We start from the raw sequence: 20,921 nt of genomic DNA on the forward strand, positions 1-20,921 counted from the left end.
TGTGTGTTAGGCACTTCTACATTACAAAGACTTAGTTACTTTAGGTGTAATTGGGGTTCAGTATAAGAATGAAGAAAGGTGAGGCAATGTGGAAAAACTAGGGACCTCCAGCAGAAGCACAACGTAGTCTCTGATTCTAGTCTAATTCTCTAAAACATCAAGAAAGAAATCAGTCACCGAGGTCAGGAGGGGTGGGGGATGGGGCAGGAGAAGTATAGGAAACACCAGCACAAACACAAAATAATCATTTAGGGTGAGGAGAATAGGAAGCTGAACTAAGCCAGAAAATGGAAGTCATGAATGATCAGTAATGAACAGAGCCAAATCAGAAGCCAAAAGAAGAGTTCTGATTAAAGGCATTGAGTTTACACGTTTTAACTACTATTGAATATCTAAAAAGGTACAAAAATGGGATATGTGAATTGGCACTTGCTGTAAACTTCAGAGGATTTCTATTACAGTATTCTGTGTCTAGAGGCAAATGCAAGATATAGGGCAGTCAGGGAGGGACAAATAACAATCCTACCAACATCTACAAGAAGTCTATCAAATGGTCCATATAGAGCAATATCCCATGACATCCCAGCTTACCCTTCATATACTAAATCACAAAAGACAAGTAGGAATTCTGGCACACGCGGTAAACTCTCTGGCCCTACCACCTCTAGCTGTAAGTCTTTCCCTACTCCAACAGACAGCTGGAATCCAATTCATTGAAGTAAAACTGTGGTAAATCCTAACTTTTCCCTTCTTTCATTGTCTGTACCTAATATTTGAACAGGACCCACAAAGAGTTCTGAAAACTGTGAGCTCCATCCATGGACATGAGCACAATCATAAAAATGAACAAGCAGAAGACCTATCTTCTAAATTAAAAGTCAGTTTTAATCTATAAAATTAGGTTTAATCAGAGGAATAAACTTAAATTATCCTACCCATGAAATAGTTAATACAAACAAAACAAAAAAACTTTAGAAAAATCTCTAAATGTCAGAAACTAAAAGATGCAGGGTTATCAAAATTCAAAAGAACATTATGCCATATGTACACCATATGCAAAATTTAACACAAAAATGGATTGTAGACATAATTATAAGAGCTAAAAGTAGAAAACTCTTTAAAAAAAAAAAAAAGACGCATATATTTGTGACCTTGAATTAGGCCATGGTTTCTTAGATATGACACCAAAAGCACAAACAGAAAAAGACAAAAACAGATAAATTGGACTTTATAAAAATTAAAAATTTGTGTGCTCCAAAAGTGAAAAGGCAATCCACATAACAAGAGAAATATTTGCAAATCATATAAATGATAAAGGACCTTATCCCAAACTCTTACAACTCAACAATAAGAAGACAAATAATCCAATTTTAAAATGATCTGAATAGATATTTCTCCAAATAAGATGGACAAATGGTCAATAAGCATATGAAAAGATGCTCAACATCATTAGTCATTAGAGAAATGCAAATCAAAACCACAATGAGATACCGCTTCATACCCAGTAGGATAGCTATAATAAAAAATTTAAAAAGACGATAAAAAGTATTGGTGAGGATGTGGAGAAATTAGAATGCTCCTACATTGCTGGTTGTTAAGTGGTGCAGCCATTTTGGAAAATGGTTTGTCAGTTCTTCAGAAAGTTAAACACAGTTACCATATGACCCATCAATTCCACCCCTAGGTATATACCCAAGGGAAATGAAACATACCCCCCCAAAATGAAAACATATGTTTACACAATACTGTATAAATGAATGTTCATACCAGCATTATTCACAGCAGCAGAAAAATGGAAATAACACAAAGGTCCATAAACTGATGATTAGATAAACAATATAACACACACACACACACACACACAGGTATTATTCAGTAATAGTAGGAAATGGAGTATTGATATATGCTACAGTGTTGATGAACCTGCTAAGTGAAAGAAGCCACACACAAGGATCACATATTTAACTCTATTTATGTGAAATGCCCCGTAAAGGCAAATCCATAGAAATAGTAGATTAGTGGTTGCCAAGGACTGGGCAGGTGGGGGAACGAGGAAGTGACTGTTAATAAGTAAATGGGGTTTCTTGGGGGGATCATGAAGATATTTTGAAATTAGATAGTGATGATGATTGCACAATTCTATGAATATACTAAAAACCACTGGATTGTACACTTTAAAAGAGTGGATTTTATGGTACATGAATTTTATCTCAGTAAAGCTGTCACTTTAAAAAATAACATTACATATTTAAAATGGGAACAATTTGAGATTAGGAATGACTGCTTTAGAAATAAGAATAGGTTTGCTAAAAGTTAAAAAAAAAAAAAAGAATGCAGCAGAAGTAACAAAGAGCAAAACTGGAAAATGCCAAAAATCAAATCAATGAATTTGAAGGTAAACTCCAAAAACCTTTCAGAATTTGGAGGACAATGATAAAGGAATGAGTAAGATGGGAGAAAAATGCTGTATTGAGAAAAAATCTAGGATATCCAATAAAGAATTTCAAAAAGATAATAAAATAATTATCAAACCAATTTTTTAAAAATTTTCCTGAGCAGAAGACTAAGCCAAGATCCAGAGAATCAGATAAAAAGTTACTTATTCATTTAATTTTATTGCTATTTTTATTATTATTATTTACAATTGTGAGTTTAAAACTTGTTGCTTGGAAGATTGTGGAGTCTCTACTCCACGTTGCATTGTATAGAACCATATTAATGATGTTCTAGATCATTAATGATCTAATGATCTGGGAGATCTGGGTCCCAGGTCTGTCACTAACCAACAATGTGGCTTTGAGCAAATCATTTTGCTTCTGTGGGCCTCAGGTTGTCATCTGATAAAAACAAAGGAAAACTTGAACTAGATGATTTTAACATGGTTACCTTAAATATATGATATGGGCCAGGGGACTGGTAGGAGGTAAAGCAAGAAGGTTAGACGGGGAAAGATAATAAAGTCCTTATCTAATGGAACTAAAATATTGGGGGTGGGGTGAGGAGGGGGCAGGGATGTGCAAGAAATTTTGCCACTGTCCATAGTGCTGAACCGTCATTGTTTTGTCTGAATGCCACTTGGAGGAGTCAGGAATTCCTTTGGTAAGCAATATGGAAATCTGAGCATTTTAGAGCAGAACAGTGATACTCTGAGCTCACATACATCTGTTTATTTAATTACCACATATATGCTAATGGTTTCCAAACCTATATGTATAGCACTGTCCTCTCTCCTCATTGCTCAATACATGTTTTCAACTACCTGCCAAGCATCACCTACATTTTACTACACTGAGTTGACTTCAAACTCAGCTGGTCCAAAAGTGAGCTGATCATGTTCACTAATGATCCTGTTTCTTCAACTGTATTTTCCATCTTGATTAATGGCCTCAAAATTTATTCTTTCTCCTAAGCCAAAGACCCCGGGAGATCTTGTAGATCATTTACCTTGTCTGCCACCTGTAATCAATCACCAAATCCTGCCAATGTTGCCAATAAATACCTCTTACATTCAGCTCATTCTCTCCACTCTGCTGTCATTGTTTTTATTCAGATTTTAAACATTTATTTCTTGGATTTTTTAAATCCTTCTAATTAATCTACCTTCTGTTTTGTACCCTTCTAACTTACACATATGATCACCATATTTCCTTGCTAAAAGCCCTCTCTGGCTCCAACTGATAACGGCACAAAATCCAAGTTACTTAAAATGGCATTCAAGAACCCTTCATAATCTGTTCCAGAAAGAAAACTGTGAAACAGAGACTACTATTCAGGGCACTTACTAAAGAATTCCTTGTGGGTCACTACTCATGGAAGGGGGAGAAGAAAGAGGCAGGCTTAGGCACAGGGAGAAGTTGAACTGTGCTGTAGTTTCAAAAAGTCCTCTCAACCCACTCCACAGGGAGCTCTGTAGCTCGAATGGCCCTTCAAAATGTTCCAAATTTGGGTGAGGGGGCTAGAGCTTTATATAACACATTGACCAAGCACTGGATGCAAGACATTCCTGGAAGAAAGTATAACCTTGAGCAATACTACAGTTTGAGGGTTGTCTTCTAGCAGTACTCCCAGAAGCTGGAAGAAAAAGTCCTTTACTGATGAAGGGGAACCAGTAGCACATCAGAGAATCCACCATACTCTTCTCTAACTCTGCATATCTTTCTGTGCTTCCTTGACCTCCAGTATTTACTTTATCCTAGCACTTACTACTCTATTGCCTTTTACTTCTCTATATTTCTCATTAGACTGTCATCTCTGTGCAACAAATGCTTTGGCTATTTTCACTCTTGCATCCTCAATGCTTGACACATAGTGAGTCATTAAACAATTTATTAAATGAATCAATAAATGAATGAAGAATGCATAGATCCTTTCTCCCCATTCCTTACTCCCTGTGCTCCAGCCAAACCAAACTAATTGCCATTCCTTGAATCTCCCAAGCCTTCCCTTGAACCCGTGCCTTGGGTTTGCTCTTCCTTTGGCTTACAATGCCTTTATCTAACTTGATCATCTGCTGAATGTCTACTTATTTCAAGAATTAGCTCAATTGTCACCTTTGGAAAACTTTTTCAGGCACTGTCACAATCTTCATTCTCTGTGGTTCTACAGAACTCAGTTCCTACCAACTATGGCAATCCTGTCACTTTTAATTTACACATCTGATCCCCTTCAGGGGATTTGAAACTGTGAGCTTCATATCCATTTTTGTTTCCTTAGCACCTAAAGGAGCATGGCACACAGCAAAGAAATAATGAGTGAATAAACAATAAATATGTGGGTAAAGTTAAGCTCTAGGAATATTAACCAGGAAATGTGTGCAGAATGGACTAAACAGGAAAGAAGATACCAGGGAGAAAATTATAAGGTTATATAAGAGGCATGTGGTTGTGGACATTGAAGTAGCTGTAATTTCTTATTTCTGAAATTAGTTTTCCCATTAGCAAAATGAAAAGCAGAATAATGTCATTAGCACAACTGTTGCTTTGCCTAACATGTCTCAATGACATTACTTCTCAGTCCATTATCTACTAAATGCTAACCTGAAGATGTCAAATTTAAATGCCTTCAGGTGCCAGGCCAAGTTATCTATACGTGTGGTGGGCCTCTGGAGAACAAAATGTTCATGCAAGGGGCATCCAATTTCAATTTTTAAATTGTGTGGTCACTAAACAGAATAGGCATTTGGGCCTGATGTGGTCTGGAAGCAGCTGGTTCACCTCTTCTTCTAAACATTTTGAAATCAAACATACTCTAAACTACCATGGAGCTGAATGGGGAGAGATGTGGACAACATTTTCAACCTTGTAGAAAAAGAAGATGTATCTATATTTTTAGTAAGAGTAAAATTCTTTCCCAGGTGGTTTCCTAGTCTGCCAGAATATTAGAGCAGAAATTTCACGGGCAGCCAAAAATAATGATAATAATTTTTAAAAAGAATTTTTTTCTATATAAATTATCTTGATCTCTATCTTTGGGGTTGTTTTTGCTTTTTCTAAACAAAGTTTATTTACTAATTACAAAATAACACAAGTTCTTTGGAAAATATAGAAGAATAAGTTGGAAAATAACTCCTCGAAATGACACTACCAGTGAGCAACCTCTACTGGCATTTTAGATTATGCCCTAGATACAAGGTAGAATCATTGAACTGATATACATCACATAGGTAGCAGGTAAGCAGGAAAATAATTTAGTTCTATACATCTGAGAATCTATCAGGTGTTTAGAACCTAGGAGAGACTCTATCAGAGCTCTTAAAAACATTCTTAGGTGTCTCTCAAGTGCCTGGCTGAAACCAGATGTCTGCAGGACATGGCCTGATGAGGAGGAGTTACTATTATTGAAATGGAACTTGGTTCTGAATGTACAACAGGACTATTGTGCATATGACATTTACTTTGAGAACTGAATTCTGGAATGACAATAAACAAGGGCTTTTGAATCCAGTCCATAAAGAACCTTCACTCGGTTGCCAAGAAATTCAACGTAGAAAACTTACTTACCAGTAATTCAACATAGAAAAGTACAGTTTTTGACTTTGAATGCAGTCCTGATCATTTAGAGATGTGGATTTCTACAAGTTGATTGTAGAAATGACAAAGACAATTACTACAAACAGAAGCACATTTTTTAATAAGGAACCTGCTATGTTTTTATTTAGAGCACATGCTGTCCAGGTACTCTTGAATTCATCTATAGAATCATAAGAGGGAGAAAGCTTGGGAAGCAAGGAATTGAACAAGACAATACTAATGATCAGGGATCTGGAGTGGAAAAACCCAGTATGTTCATTATTAGTAGTAAACAGATCTGATACTGATATTTTCAAGAAAACTTAAAAGATTTCAAAATTTTTTGTTGAAGTTTTTCTATTTCCTACCACTGAATTTTTAAATTTTTGCAATTTTCCTTTTATTTTATTTTTTATTAAAGATTTTATTTATGTGTTTGACAGAGAGACAGCAAGAGAGGCAACACAAGCAGGGGGAGTAAGAGAGGGGGAAGCAGGCTTCCCACTGAGCAGGAAGCCCGATGTGGGGCTTGATCCCAGGGTCCTGGGATCGAGTCCCGCATCAGGCTCCCTGCTCCGCGGGGAGCCTGCTTCTCCCTCTGCCTCTGTCTCTCTCTCTGTCTCTCATGAATAAATAAATAAAATCTTTAAAAAAAAAAAAAAAATACTACTTGTAACCCTGTGAAACTCTCCTGCAAACCTGTGATGCACTTAAATATCATCAGACAGTTTTAACAATGCTTTCACCCACGTTCATATTCATTTCAAAATTATTAATCTCAGAAAATCACGACCAATCAAGGAAATTGAAGATGTGGTAACTTTTGGAAACCAAGCAGCTATTTATTCAAACTAAGTATCACAAATTGATGTTATTAAATAAGGCCTTACATCTCATAGTAACAGCAGTTTGTAAATACATGCTTACTAATTCACTGATTTCTTTAATTCATCAATCATGTTTTTAGTACCTAAAATACTAGAGTTGTACTGGATGCTGGGATTCAGAAACACAGGCGCTCTGTGTGTCAAATATGGGCTTCAACTCCAGGAGTCCACAATTTAATTCCATAAAGAAGTGTTAAAGAAGTACCTTTACCATGTATTAAGGAAACGGGGGTGATTTGGCACCCAAAGGGCACAAGGAACCTAAGCGTCCCCTCCACAGCTAAGTTGTTCACATTTCCTTGGTTTATGCTTTAGGTAGCAGTGAGTAAAGCTTCAAATAATATCATGTCCTAAAGTTAAGTCCTCCTACTCTTGAAACACACGTACACGCACACACACACTCTCAGCCTGCTCTAAATTTTTGCTCTTGAATATCACATACTCAGTACTAAAATGTTGTTTTTGGAATTCACAGCTCCAATATGGAAATGTTTCTAGAGCTTGGGTCTAGAAGTGTCTGTCTGTCTTGAATTTCTGGAGTGGTAATAATAACCACAGTGAGGACAAGGAACCAGAGCAATGTCCAATAGGGAGCTATGGCCCAAATTTGAAAAGGTACAAGATTTTATCAGGCATGAAGATTAAGGCAGTTGGAATCCTGTAGTTGCTACTAACAAGTTGTAGAGTTCCTGGAGGCCTCCAAGGAGTGATCTCTATCCGAAAGTACAAAGGTATGTATTTTTCTGCTGATTCTAGACAAGGTGATTTTGAGGGTTCATAGACTATGGTTAGAAAAATCTGATAGTTACATTTAAATATAGTGCATTGTTTTTACCACCTAAAATTGCAGCAATTTGATCACATGGCTTTGTTTTGGGAAGACTTCCAAACCAATGTTTGGGGGAGAATCTAATCTTTTTCATGATGAGCTGGTGGGAGTCCCTCCCACCTTATAAATGTTTATATGGAAAGATACATACATTTGTATATGAAAACTTAACTTTTTAATTTTTTATTGGCTGCACTGCAAGGAGTCACTTGGCCCAGGTGGGCATGAAGAGTAACATTCCCCAAGGTACATGGCACCCACTCATCCATCTCCTCTCCCACCTCCAGCAGCAATGTTGGAAAATTTCACATCCCAGTGCATTTGCAGCATGGTTTGACAAAGATGACAACGTTCTCATCAATAGATAGTAACAGACCAATTTCTATTCGTAAATTCCAATGATTTTTCTTACTGAAATAAGTGATTAGCACGTGGGTCTACTAACTGTCTACTACACCTACCTAATTTTGTAAAGCATATAGTAAATTAGAGGGCGGGATTCAAAAGCAGGGCCAGCCCTGTAAAAGTTCTAAACTTAATCATCTGTTTCGTACAGACTTCAACCTGTGGGGTAAAAAGGCATTTGTTGGATTGTGGCCTGCTCATCTTTGGGGATGATCTTTCAAAAGGACTGGGCTTTTTCTTTCTTTCTTTTTTTTTTTAATCAGGGGGTTGAGAGGGGTCAGAGCCACCCATTTTGCCAGAGTCCTTTTTTCTTTGCCTTGTCAAACTGACTGTCCTTTCAAAACAACTATGTGGAAAATTAAATGTTTAATTTTTTATAATAATATTTTCTCTTTGCTTGTTTTTCCCAGTCATTTCATATCTATACTGAACATCCATCCAAAGGACTAACACAGGAAATGGAGACCCAGCTAAAACAAACTCACACCCTTTTCTAGAGCAGCCTGTTCTTGTAAAATTAGCAGTTAAAAATGAAAAAATAAAACAAAACTTTTTCTGCTGAGATACTCTCCCCCTAGATTGCATTAGAAAATCCCTCCCTACATTTAAATGGAGTTTTTGCTGTTTTTATGGTCTTAGCTTTCATTATCATGGCTTAACAAGTATATGGAACAAATATTAACAATATTTGAAGATGCAAAGAAGTCTCATAAATTATGAGCAATTTACAGGAAATGAAAGCTCAGCATTATTTCTTCCTACACTTCTCCCAGTAGGGCTGAACAGTTCCTTTACACCCCTGAATGCACTCTGCCTTGGCATGTCTGTATATATCCATCTCCCTGAGGGCAGGACATAATAGTAACCTTCTTTCTTTCTTTCTTTCTTTTTTTAAAGATTTTATTTATTTATTTGACAGAGAGAGACACAGCGAGAGAGGGAACACAGGCAGGGGGAGTGGGAGAGGGAGAAGCAGGCTTCCCGCCGACCAGGGAGCCCGATGCGGGGCTCGATCCCAGGACCCTGGGATCATGACCTGAGCCGAAGGCAGACGCTTAACGACTGAGCCACCCAGGCGCCCCTATAGTAACCTTATTTCATAATCTCACGTAACAGGGCATTATGATCTGCAGTCCTGATTGTTTCCTGCATGCTGAATTTTGAAGGAATTTAGAATCTCATTCTTCTAGATATTCATAACCGAGCAGTGAACTCTGACAATCAAGATTATTAATATGCTAATTATTCCCAGAATTGGATATTTCATGTGATAGGAAGATCTAAAAATGAAGAACCTGTCATCTGTTCTACTGACAGGGAAATTTAGTTTTAACTTAGCCACATCTCTGATTGTCCTTTTGCTTTTAAGAATATAACAGAAAAATTTTGCAATAAAGTAAGAGGTTGGCCCATGGAACAATTATGACACAGCACCTAAAAAGACAGAATCATACTGAAAATCAGTGAAATAATGTCAGTCTCCAATTAATAAACCAAAATTAAATTCCAAATCATTGCTTGGACTCAGACATCTTGGTTTTTTTCTGTAGAAATAATATAATAAGTAGTGTTCCTTTTAGTGTGTCAGACCACAAAAGTATCTACATTGACATCAATAAAATATTTTTTGTAAATATTCTTGTTTGTAATGAAAAGTAATTTTAATACAGAACAGAAAGTAATCTGCTTTCTCTATATTTAGATGTGCCTTTTCTGGACATTTCATATAAACATCATATAAATAGAATCATGTAACATGTGGGTTTTCTGGGTCTGAATTATTTCACTTAGCCTGATGTTTTTGACGTTTGTGTTGTTGTAGCATGTATCAATATTTCTTTTTATTGTTAAATGGTTTTCCATTCTATGGATATACGCTTGAAGATAAACACCTTTTGTTTTTCCACTCATCAGTTAATGGGCATTTGAGTTGTTTCTACTTTCTGGCTCTTATGAGTAATGCTGCTAACAACAGTTGTGTGCAAGCCTGTGTGTGGAAACCTGTATGTGTTTTAAGCAAAATGTGACTGAGAGATTCACTTGTTCATGGAAAACATGAATATTCAGTCAGGTCTTTGTGTTCCATGAATCCAGGGAACACAACTGCCTATGAACACTCTCCATACAACAACCAGAGTGGATTTTTTAAAACAGAAAATCAAATTTCGTCCCTCCCTTCTGGTGGCTTCCATCCCACTAAGAATGAAGCCCTACCTCCTTGCCATAGCCAGGACGGTGCTGCCTTAGCTGACCTCTGCTGACATGTTTCACTTCATCTCTTATTACTTCCCTCACTCTTCACTTCACCAGTGTTGATATTGTTGCTCCTCAAACATAAGAGCTTCTGCTGCTTTCCAAGTTCTTACATAAACTATTCCCCTTGCCTAGAATATTCTTCCCTGATCTTCATTTGGCTTGCCCCTTCTCATTCAGGTTTCTCCTCAAATGTCACTCATGTAGAAAAGCCTTCTATGATAACCCTAGCTGAAATAGCAACCATGTTTCTCTCACTATTAGCTTATGTTGTTTCATTTTCCACCAGCACCTACAACCCAATAAACTAAAATTACCTTACTCATTGTTTGTTGACTATCTCCCAACCAGAATGCAAGTAATAAAGGCTAGTCCGAAGAAAGGCAGGCAGGGGAAACCCACCCCCACCCCAAGAGGAAACTACCCTTAGAAGGATTTTACACCACCCTTTCCCCTGTGAACAACTCTGATAGGTAGATGAGTGAGTGGACAAAAACCTGATTGGTGACAAGCACAGGGAGGGTTAATCAGATTAAAACAGCCTGCCAACAAGCCCATAAAAACCCCTAGACTTACGAACTCTGGTGGCAACCCTCTCAGGTCCCCTCCCTCTCCAGGAGCTCTGTACTATTGCTCAGTAAACCTTGCTTTGCTGCCCACCACTCTTGGTTTGGTCTACCTCTTCATTCACTGAAGTGGTGGGACCAAGAATGGTGGGCACTAAAGGAAAAGAAATCCTGCAACACAAGCTCAGTGAGGCAGGTCATTTGTTTATCTTGTTCTGTGATGTATCTCCAGCGCATAGCATGTGGGAAATGTTCATTAAATTTGTTGAATTAATGCATAAATAAGAAGCAAAATTTGAGGGCCTCCTGGGTGGCTCAGTCATTAAGCGTCTGCCTTCGGCTCAGGTCGTGATCCCAGGGTCCTGGGATAGAGCCCCACATCGGGCTCCCTGCTGCATCGGGCTCCCTGCTCAGCGCGGGAAGCCTGCTTCTCCCTCTCCCACTCCCCTTCCTGCTCTCGCTATCTCTCTCTCTGTCAAATAAATAAATAAAACCTTTAAAAAAAAAAAAAAGCAAAATTTGACCCTCTTTTATACTTTCTCTCTACATTTTCTGAGAAGTTTAGATCATGCTATGAATTTAGTTTGTGAATTTCTAAACCAATGGACTGAAGGTCAAATACTGGCAAACCATGTATGTGCCATATTTGGTCTTCACATATGTTTGTTTTATGTAGCAGATACTTTGGAGCCCCATTCCCATTCCCTGGGCCCATCTCTGTTTTCAGCAGCTGAGTGTTCAGGTTCACCTTCTGTTGACAAGGTCCCAACTCAAGCAGGTATAGAATTATTCCGCTTTCTGTCTTGGGCCTCTCCCATGCCCTGGAGCAACTGGGCAAATGTATAAACACAGCCCTGAAGCTAGCAATGTTAGTACTCCCCAGGGCAAATATCAGCCATTAACCAATATGGGAGCCATACTACATCCTCACTTGCCTCAGATAGAAAGTTGTGAAAAAAATTCACACTTCCCAGAAGTTCTAGCCAAACTGAGTCCCTGTGCCTTCAGAGGAGACTTAAATAACACACCCTTACACTGACTTCCTCTTCTCTTGTTTCAGTCTCCCTGTTTGCTGGAATTACATCCTTAACATGTGATCTGCTTTCAAGAGAAGCCAAATTAGGTCTATGACTTACATAGTTTTTTTTTTTTAACTGTTTAATTAATTGTCCAAATTTAAAGCTCAAAAAATATTTCATGTTTAAATTCTGAGTATGCCTTATATGGCATTTGATCTAATATGGGATTCAGGCTTGTCTAATACTTGGGAGACCAATTTCCCCACCTTTGGTGATACAGTATTTCAGATTGCATATGACTGAACCAGTCTTATAATTAATAATTCTTAATTACTGTGTCTGATCTGTAGACCATAGCAAATTTGTCATGTCTAACTACAACTCTAATAATCTCCTGCTCTTGTATACCTGTAGCTCTAGAATGAATATTGGGAATACCATAATGTATCCAGATTTGTCACTTTTTGAATGCCTTGAAGTTTTTCCTCTTGGGAAATAGCTCTCTGCTCCTGGTAAAACTGCCAACCACAGAGCACTCCTTCCACAGGAATAGGTACATTATCCACGCTGACCAATCAGAGTCTTCCACCCGTCAGTTACAGGATTGGTCCAGAGAGCCATGCTGGGCCAGTCAGAGTCATCTCTTGAAATTTTGCTGGACTCACGCCCAAAGAGGTTGCATCATTTTCTTTTCACTGGGATTGCTGTAGTTTGATGTAAATCTAAAGCTGCTAATGGATATTTTTGCTAAAATGTGGGGTATTTTCCTAGAAGGTGGACTTAATAGAAAGGAAAACAAAAAAGAATGGAAGGAAAGAAGGGGGAGAGTTTAAACAAGAGTAAGACTGAGATAGAGAAAAAGAGACAGAGCAAAAAGCTCTGTCAAATGACAAAGGACATGACGGTCATTTGAACTTTCATGTTCAGCCATGTCTGAAGCAAGCAAGATCTGTCTTTTCAATTATCTGAGCCAAAGAATTATGTATTTTTCTTAAGCCAGTTTAAGATAAGTTTTTGTCACCTGCACTTGGAAGAGTCCTGACTAATGCTTGGTATATGTGCTCAGGACAGGACTGATGGGGTTAGGCTATGCCACCATAAATGCCTTTTCTTCCTCCATGAAGCCTGTGGTTATTACCAGGATCAAATATCTGGGGAAGAAGGAGGCCCTCAGGTAGAAATCCAGAGCTGAGAGGATGGGCCTAAGGTAGATGAAACCTCCCATCCCTTTCAGGGTCTTAATAGTGATAAGGCCAGCTATCTGGGGATATGTACTTGCAGAAACAGAACACAAAAGAGATAGGAAAGAGCCCTGTAATGGGTTAAAAGCTGAAGATGACTAAGTTATGCAATGTAGGTTATATTATTTATTTTTATGGTCCTACTCTTAGCAGCAATTGCCATTTTGTTATATTCTAACCTATGTAAAGCTTAATTTGGACATTAAGTCTGTCTCAGCTGAGCTAAATGGTGTATAAGGAAAAGTCATGTGCCCATATATGGGACAAAGCATTGAAAGCGGGGCATCAGGTCTTTGCCCCCAAAGCCAGCAGGCAATATAGTCATTAAAATAATCCCCAAGGACAATACTCAGAGCTAAGAATTGGAACTATAAAGGACAACCTCCCCTACCATGAAGACTCACCCTCATTGACTAATTTGAAACATCTGGGTCTTATTTCATTAAGGAAGGCATAAATGTATTACACCAATTACACAAAAGCATAAGATTATACATCAGAAGTGAATAAAAATATTACTCTCCCAAATGGAAAAAGCAACAACACCCAACTTCTTTTAATCTAACAGATCTATGAAGACGTCCCACTATTCTTCCATTCTTGGGGCACAGATGGCAGTGAGCTGGGCCAGTACAGAGGAAAGGAAACAAAGCATTGATGGATTGACAGAAGAGAGCCTCAGGGATTTTTGCTGGCAGGCAGGCAAAGAAATCATGAAAAAGGAAGTTCTACTAAGCTTGAAATTTGTCTCTTTTGGATGCCAGGGCATCCTTAGTGCCAAGAAGCATGCCCAGCATATAGTAAGCCAAAATGTGAGGCTGGAACTATTTAAATTCTTCTTGCCTCTGATTAGCACTGGCCTGAAGAAATAGGTGTACAGAGATTGTGAAGGTGGGAATCGTGTGGCCTCAACTGTTGAGATGATGTGGAAGAAAACAGAGAACTCTAAACAGGCTAATTGGGGGAAAAAATAGCTGAAATTGCTACATTCAGTTCATGAACAAGGATAGTCTGATGATAAATTTTAAAAGTCTCTGTGAGAGTTAAAGTTCTGCCTATTTGCCCCTCCGGAGCAGTGACAAGTAAAGGTTAGCACTACAACCTGTGTGTAAGGGATGGCTTTTCTTTGCCATTTCCAAATTTCATATTTAATTTTTATTTAGTCCATTATTAATACATTTTTTTAAAATTTCCATGCTTTCAAAGAGAAACGTTTTCTTCCTTAATTATTTGTACCAGCTGCAGATTGACCCAGACAATACTACTGGTAGGTGGATGAACATTTGTCGTTCCTAACTTTCAAAAAGTTAGAGGACTTTTTGAAAAGTCAAAAAGTAAAACATCAAAAAGTAAAACTTACAAGGAAACACTCAACTCTGAAAACAGTGTTAGTGCCGCAAAAGTAGTTTTCTTTTGGACCAACATCTCATAGATCATTTGATCCAGAAGATCTATATTGGCCAGGTTGCAAACATTCTCACTGCAAACAATAGAGATGGACTCTGCCTGGTTTTGGCAGAAAAAGGATCTGCTGAAAGGAAATTGGTTAGCCCAAAAACTGTCCAGGAGAGCAATCCAGCTCAGAAGCCATGCAGACAGGGATACAATGAAAATCTAACACAAAACTAGTTCTGTGAAGACGTAGCTGTTGCTGCTACCTAGCATCAGGTACCACAGCCTGCACGGTGGACACTGTTGACACCATACATTGTATACTCCCATAGCTGCGCTGGCAATTTCACCCTTGGAAACCAGATGCGGTTGCTACAACCAACACAAGCACAAGTGCAGCCCTCTCTTGCCTTGTCTGTAAGGCTAACTCCCAACTCAAAGTGAGGCTGATGAAGGAATTACCTTTTATTTTAATAGATAAAGAAACTCACACAGAACTAAGCACACAGCAGACTTCCTTCAATGCCTCCTTGGCCAAAATTGGGTCACATGACCCCTTTTAAGCCAACCACTCATAAGGAGAATAGATAACTGTGATTGGCTAGATTAACCGATTCACCTGCTGGGGTGGAGACATGACCAGCCTTGGAGTACAAAGTCACTTGGAGGAGCATGGGTACCTGAATAAAACTGAAGTTTTGTTCACAAGAAAGAATGAATATTGGGTTGTCAGCCAATGTGATGGACATGTATATGGAACCCAGATGTCTTCACACATGGGCCCATTTTATGAGACTCACCCACATGCTTCTTCCCAAGCCTCCTTGTCACCAGTCCTCTGGTCTTCTTATTCTTTTTGTGTCCATGTCAGTCTGACTAAACCATCTCTTACTGCCTATTAATTCCTGCCTCTTTCCAGGAAAAGAGAAAGATGTTATACCACTCAAAGTTCTACCTACTGGGAGAATTTTCCACCTTCACTTCAGTGGGACTGAGTAGGACTCAGCAATCCATTTGAAATGTCACCAGCTCATTATGCGAAGCCATCTATAAACTATGCTTTCTTTTTCTTTTTCTTCAGTTAACTCATAGTAGAGAACTGTTCATTAAGTTTTAAGTGTTGGTTGGTGGAGAGGGGCTAGTGTGGCATGAGTAAGCATAGCAGGAATACATCAGCATGTGAGACTTGAGCTTTCAGGACCTGCTCAGATGCACTCACCTATCTACTGTTTCCACTTGGATACATTTGACTTTATAGCCGAGTAGATCAGATAATACTCAGTTCATGATAGGTAGCTTATATTTCATAATTACCTGGTTTCTATGAGGACCCAATAGCAAGCCAACGACTATTCCTCCAAAGAAGAATGGTTATTCACTGAAGGAGGTATAACTTTGTCCTAAAACCAGGACATTTCTGCTGTGAATCTTGTCTTAAATCTTTCCACACCACAGACTTGAATTGATTTTTGAGCACCACTAATGTCACTGGGTCCTACAAGGCCATATGGAAAAGCTGCATCCTGGACCACATGCAGAGTTTTCTTTTGGACCCTACTCAAAGCAGTCAGCCTTTCGGGCATCTCAGGAAAGAGCTGAAGGACACACAAAATGTGATATATGTTGCTTCTGAAATCTAAAGAGTACTATCAATCACAGTTCTTTTTTCTAGATGTAAGAAACAAATTGTCCTTGACATTGGAGAGGATAAACTCACATGCCACACAAAATAGATCCCAAAAAACTTCACTGCATTAACATATGATTGATTTCCCACCTTCTGGCATGCCTAGTTTTAGTCTAAAACACAGCCACTTTCTGCTCTCTGGAGCTCATCAGCCCGTTAACACCAATTTAGCCCTGGGAATGGTTAGAGAGTCTAGTTCTTTTTTTTTTTTTAAGATTTTATTTATTTATTTATTTATTTATTTATTTAAGAGAGAGAGAGCAAGGGGGAGGAGCAGAGAGAGAGGGACAAGCAGACTCCACGCTGAGTGTGGAGCCTGACACGGGGTGGATCCCAAAACTCCAAGATCATGACCTGAGCAGAAATCAAGAGTTGGACACTTAACTGACTGAACCAACCAGGGCCCTGACAACCTAGTTTTTAAAGACTCATTTATGGCACAGAGAATAGAAAATTAAGATAATCTTGAGTTGAAAATATATTTTTGTCCTTTTAGATAAAATCAAACTACTTCTGGCATTCTCTGTCCATTGGATGAGAGAAGAAGGCTTGTCCAGATAAAAGTTGCAGTCGGTGTGCCACAGTGTATGTTGATTTGCTGCAGCTAAACAACTACACATGGAAGATCATATATATTTGTAGTTACTACTTCACTTAGCCTATAGTAATCCCCCGTGGTTCTCAAAACTCTTCTCTCTTCTTTTTTTTAAGCACTCTCTATGCCCAACACGGGGCTTGAACTCCCAACTTCGAGATCAAGAGTTGCATGCTCTACCAACTGAGCCAGTCGGGCACCCCAAAATTCTTCCATCTTTTGCACTGGCCAAGAGTGGCGCTATGATAGGAAACAGAGTGGCCTCCTCTCAGCAATTTTCTCAGGGAGGCAGTTTAAAAAAAATGCAGTAATTTTTTTTATTGAGGTATAACAGAATACTTCCTGACTTACTCTTTTGGTTGGGAAGTTGAGCTCCTGAGCTTTCACTTAGCCATTCCTACCATAATAACTTTGGTAGCTTCTACTCAACAGATCAGGAGTCAGTGTTGGAATGCTGCCATTCGCTGGGGTCATCTATCCCTGTAATATACCCAGAAACTGAAGAAATAATCATGGCAAGAGTTCAGGGCTCCACTGGAAAGCCCATCAGTTAGTGTCCAGTGCACCACTCTGGGTACCTGAAGTAGAAGAGTTTTAACACAGGGGCTTAGGTGCTTACAAAATTACTGGAAAGACTGGAGAGACAGATGTCCGAAGGCTACCACCAGAACTACTGAGTTCAAGAACACAACACCAGAACTGCAACCACTAACCCTGGAGTATTTTCCATTATACAAATGAATTAGAGTGCTAAGCTGCCATCTGTTTTGATCACTGTAACTCTCTTACGTATGAAAAACTTGCAGAGATTTTTGAGAGTTGTATCATTTTGAACATCATGCCAGCTCTACTGTTATTATTATGGTCAGCATGCCCACCTTAACTTTGGCAGTTAAGTGCCACTACTTGCCCTCTTCCATCTTAGCATCCCTATTTGAAATCAGGAGTGCTTTTCAAACACAGAGTATTTTCTTCTTACCCCGGCATATGAAGAAGAGCCACCAAAATGTGTTTTAAGAAGCTGAGTCTTGTGTATACCTATACAATTCTCAAGCCCCTTGTGCAGGAAATATTATCTGGCCATTTCTTTCTCTTCCTAGAAAAAGGAGACAGGGAATAGGTGAGCAGTTCACATGTGACAATCTACCCCAATATTTATATCTCCATTAACTTTTGGATTTCTCCCCCTATAACAAGAAAGTTCTAGGATTGCAGGTTCATTTAGAATGGACCATAGCTGAGCATAGCTCAAGAGATAATTTAACAAATAATTTAGACAACTCCCAACTGTGTGAGCTAGCACATTAAATCCGGAATCTCCAGTAACTGCATCCCTATTGATAAATTCTATCTGATCTGTAACTGTGTTCTTCCTTCCTTGGTCTAATACTCTCAGAATCCATTTCCACACTTACTCTCCATATTCTGCCAACCTAAATTAGCAGTCTTTCCATTCCTTTGGTGGGTGTGCTTTCTGTTCCTGGATTTGCTTCATAATGGATCTCATGAGGCATATAGAGATCTGACTCTGCTTATAGGTCTGGTGGATTTGAGGGGCAAGTGGAGTCCAGAAGAACTGACTTTCCTTGCAAAACCATTCCATAGACTCTCTCATGTGAGATCACTGAGGACTCTTCAGGCTAAACAGGAACAGCATCATCAGAGTGGAAGGATTCTTTTGGCTACAAGAAAAAAAAAAATCCTATGTGAAACTGGCCTAAAGGGTCAGAATGTTTATTACAAAACACAAGAATATCAGAGGGAAGGTGAGCTTCGGGAGGCTTTTGTATTAGCTTTGTCCTTGGGTGAGCACCCCTCATGGTTATTAAGGTGGCCACCAGACCACAATGTTCCCTTGTTTATGTCCAGGAGAAGAGAGACCGTCCCCCCCATCCAGAGTGATTTGCATTCTCTGCATCAATAATGGTCACCATGGAAATGGCATGTACAGGATAGCATTCAATATTGCGTTCCTGAACCAGTCATTAGGAAGGGGAAAGGAATTAACATGATGGCTCAATCTAATTAGTTCATCTTTGTAGACAAGGATAGGTTGAACACCTGAATAAAATTGAGGTTTCCATTAGAGAAAAGTCCATATGGTGTAACATCTACGGGTATGGACAACTATGGAGAAGGAGAAATATTTTCTTTCACTCAGTAGTCAGAGAAGAATACAAGTAATACAGTATTTAAAGCTAATGCTCAATCTTGGAAATAAAGGCATTTTTTTTCTTTGTATTTACTCTCCATAGATAGCTTTGCTTTGGCATAACGGGACTTTCACTTTCTGGTGGAAATTCTATGCCTTTGATGTCATTTTCTAGTTATACCTAATTATATACAGCCCTACTAAATCATTACCTCTTGTTTACCTAAAAAAAATGTTAATGCAATTTCAGTTACAAAGTTGTTTAAAGGAAATAAGAGGTGGTAGAGTATGTGCATTGCTCTAAGTATTCCTCTTGATATACTTACACTTTCTAAAACAAGCTGACATTTTCTGAGTGTGCTGGATTAAAAATGGTCTCAAAATTGTTTCTCGTTCCTTTCAACAAGAGATGAATCTGGGCTGGACTTGTGCATTAGTCTGCTAAGGCTGCTATAACAAAACACCATAGCCTGAATGGCTTAAACAACAGATTTATTTTCTCACAGTTCTGGAGGGTGGAAGTCCAAGATCAAAGTTTTGGCAGGATTGGTACCAGGTGAGACCACGCTCCATGGCTTGTAGAAGGCCACCTTCTCACTGTGGCCTTTTCTCTGCCTGCCTATCCCTGCTGTTGCTTCCTTTTCTTATAAGGGCACTAGTCCTATTGGCTGAGGGCCCCACCCTTTCACCTTAGTTACCCTTAATTACTTTCTTAAAGGCCCTGTCTCCAAATACAGTCACAGTGAGGGTTAGGGCTTCAAAAAAGTTGTAGAGGAACACAACTCAGTCCATCACACCTTGCAACTTGCCTTAACCAACAGAATGCTGCAGAAGTGAAGACTTGACACCTATGACTTCAGCTTCAGGTCTCGCCTTCTTTGGAATCTCAACAGTATGTGCAGAAGCCTGAGCTGGCCCGCTGGAGAAGCTATGTGGGGAGCTGAGGCACCCTGGTTATTAACCCCAGCCCACTGGTTACGATGGCAAGAAAGCCCAGTCGGCGCCACGTGGAGCAGAGATGAGTTGTCCCGACTGCACCCTGAACAAATCGCTGCCCAAGGATCGTGTACTAATAAATCGTGTACTAATAAATGGTGTTATATTAAGCCACCAAGTTTTGAGGTAGTTCTTACGCAGTAATAGATAACTGATATAGCAGGTCTTTTACGATTTTCATTGCATCTTGGTGTTCTATCCTTTTACTGTCAGTTTAGAGAGATTTGGGAAAGAAGCAGACCAAAAAGTGTATTGTCCTTTAGCCACACTTAATTAGAAATCAAGAAATTATATGTTAGAGACAAGAAAAGTGTTTTTTAAGGAGGAATAACTCTTTGGTAGGTAGGTAGGCTGTAGGAAGGATGGGGAAATGAATCAATAAGCAAAATAAAACTCTTAAACAATTAAGTAAAATTAAAAAAATATATTTCGTTTGATCTTTATGTCATCGTTCTTAAAATGTATATCATATTCTAATGAGCCATGTATCATTAGACAAATACGTGTTTTGTTTACAAATAAAAATATGTATATTGGGAGGAAATGCTCCTCATATGTTGGCTTACATGTGTAGATGATCAAAAACTGTGGAGGATGGGCTAGGAAGCACGGATGACCTTTTAAGAAAAAAATGTAGAAGACAAGTTTACAGGCCCTGTACTACAAACAAACATCCATGCCTACAAGGTGTCCCGGAACTGCGTGACAAAGGCCCTGGGACCACATCAAAGCCTATCTACCCCTAGTAAATATTTATTGGCCTGCTCTCTGTGCCAACACTGTAATAAGCTTTGGGAGAAAGCAAAGATGGAATTGGGAGTTTTCTTGCCCACTCAGATTTCTCTGATTCTCCTGGGGTTGCCCTTTTGGGTCAGGACTGGTAGAGTGGTC

The 20,921-nt window shown here is 38.9% G+C and overlaps 1 long non-coding RNA gene across 1 annotated transcript in view; it reads right to left on the reverse strand.

Annotated features, from left to right (window-relative positions):
• LOC145723091 (uncharacterized) overlaps nucleotides 1–20,921 on the reverse strand; it is a 52,251-nt gene that overhangs the window by 22,720 nt on the left and 8,610 nt on the right. Inside the window, exons 2-3 of the long non-coding RNA XR_014147920.1 lie at nucleotides 18,298–18,564; nucleotides 17,862–17,978 (exon numbers count right to left, since the gene is read on the reverse strand). This is a non-coding gene — a long non-coding RNA (uncharacterized LOC145723091). The remainder of the gene's footprint in view (nucleotides 1–17,861; nucleotides 17,979–18,297; nucleotides 18,565–20,921) is intronic.

This window comes from Leptonychotes weddellii, chromosome 8 (assembly GCF_054177405.1).
Source record: "Leptonychotes weddellii isolate Sample4059 chromosome 8, ASM5417740v2, whole genome shotgun sequence".
NCBI classification, from domain to species: domain Eukaryota; kingdom Metazoa; phylum Chordata; class Mammalia; order Carnivora; family Phocidae; genus Leptonychotes; species Leptonychotes weddellii.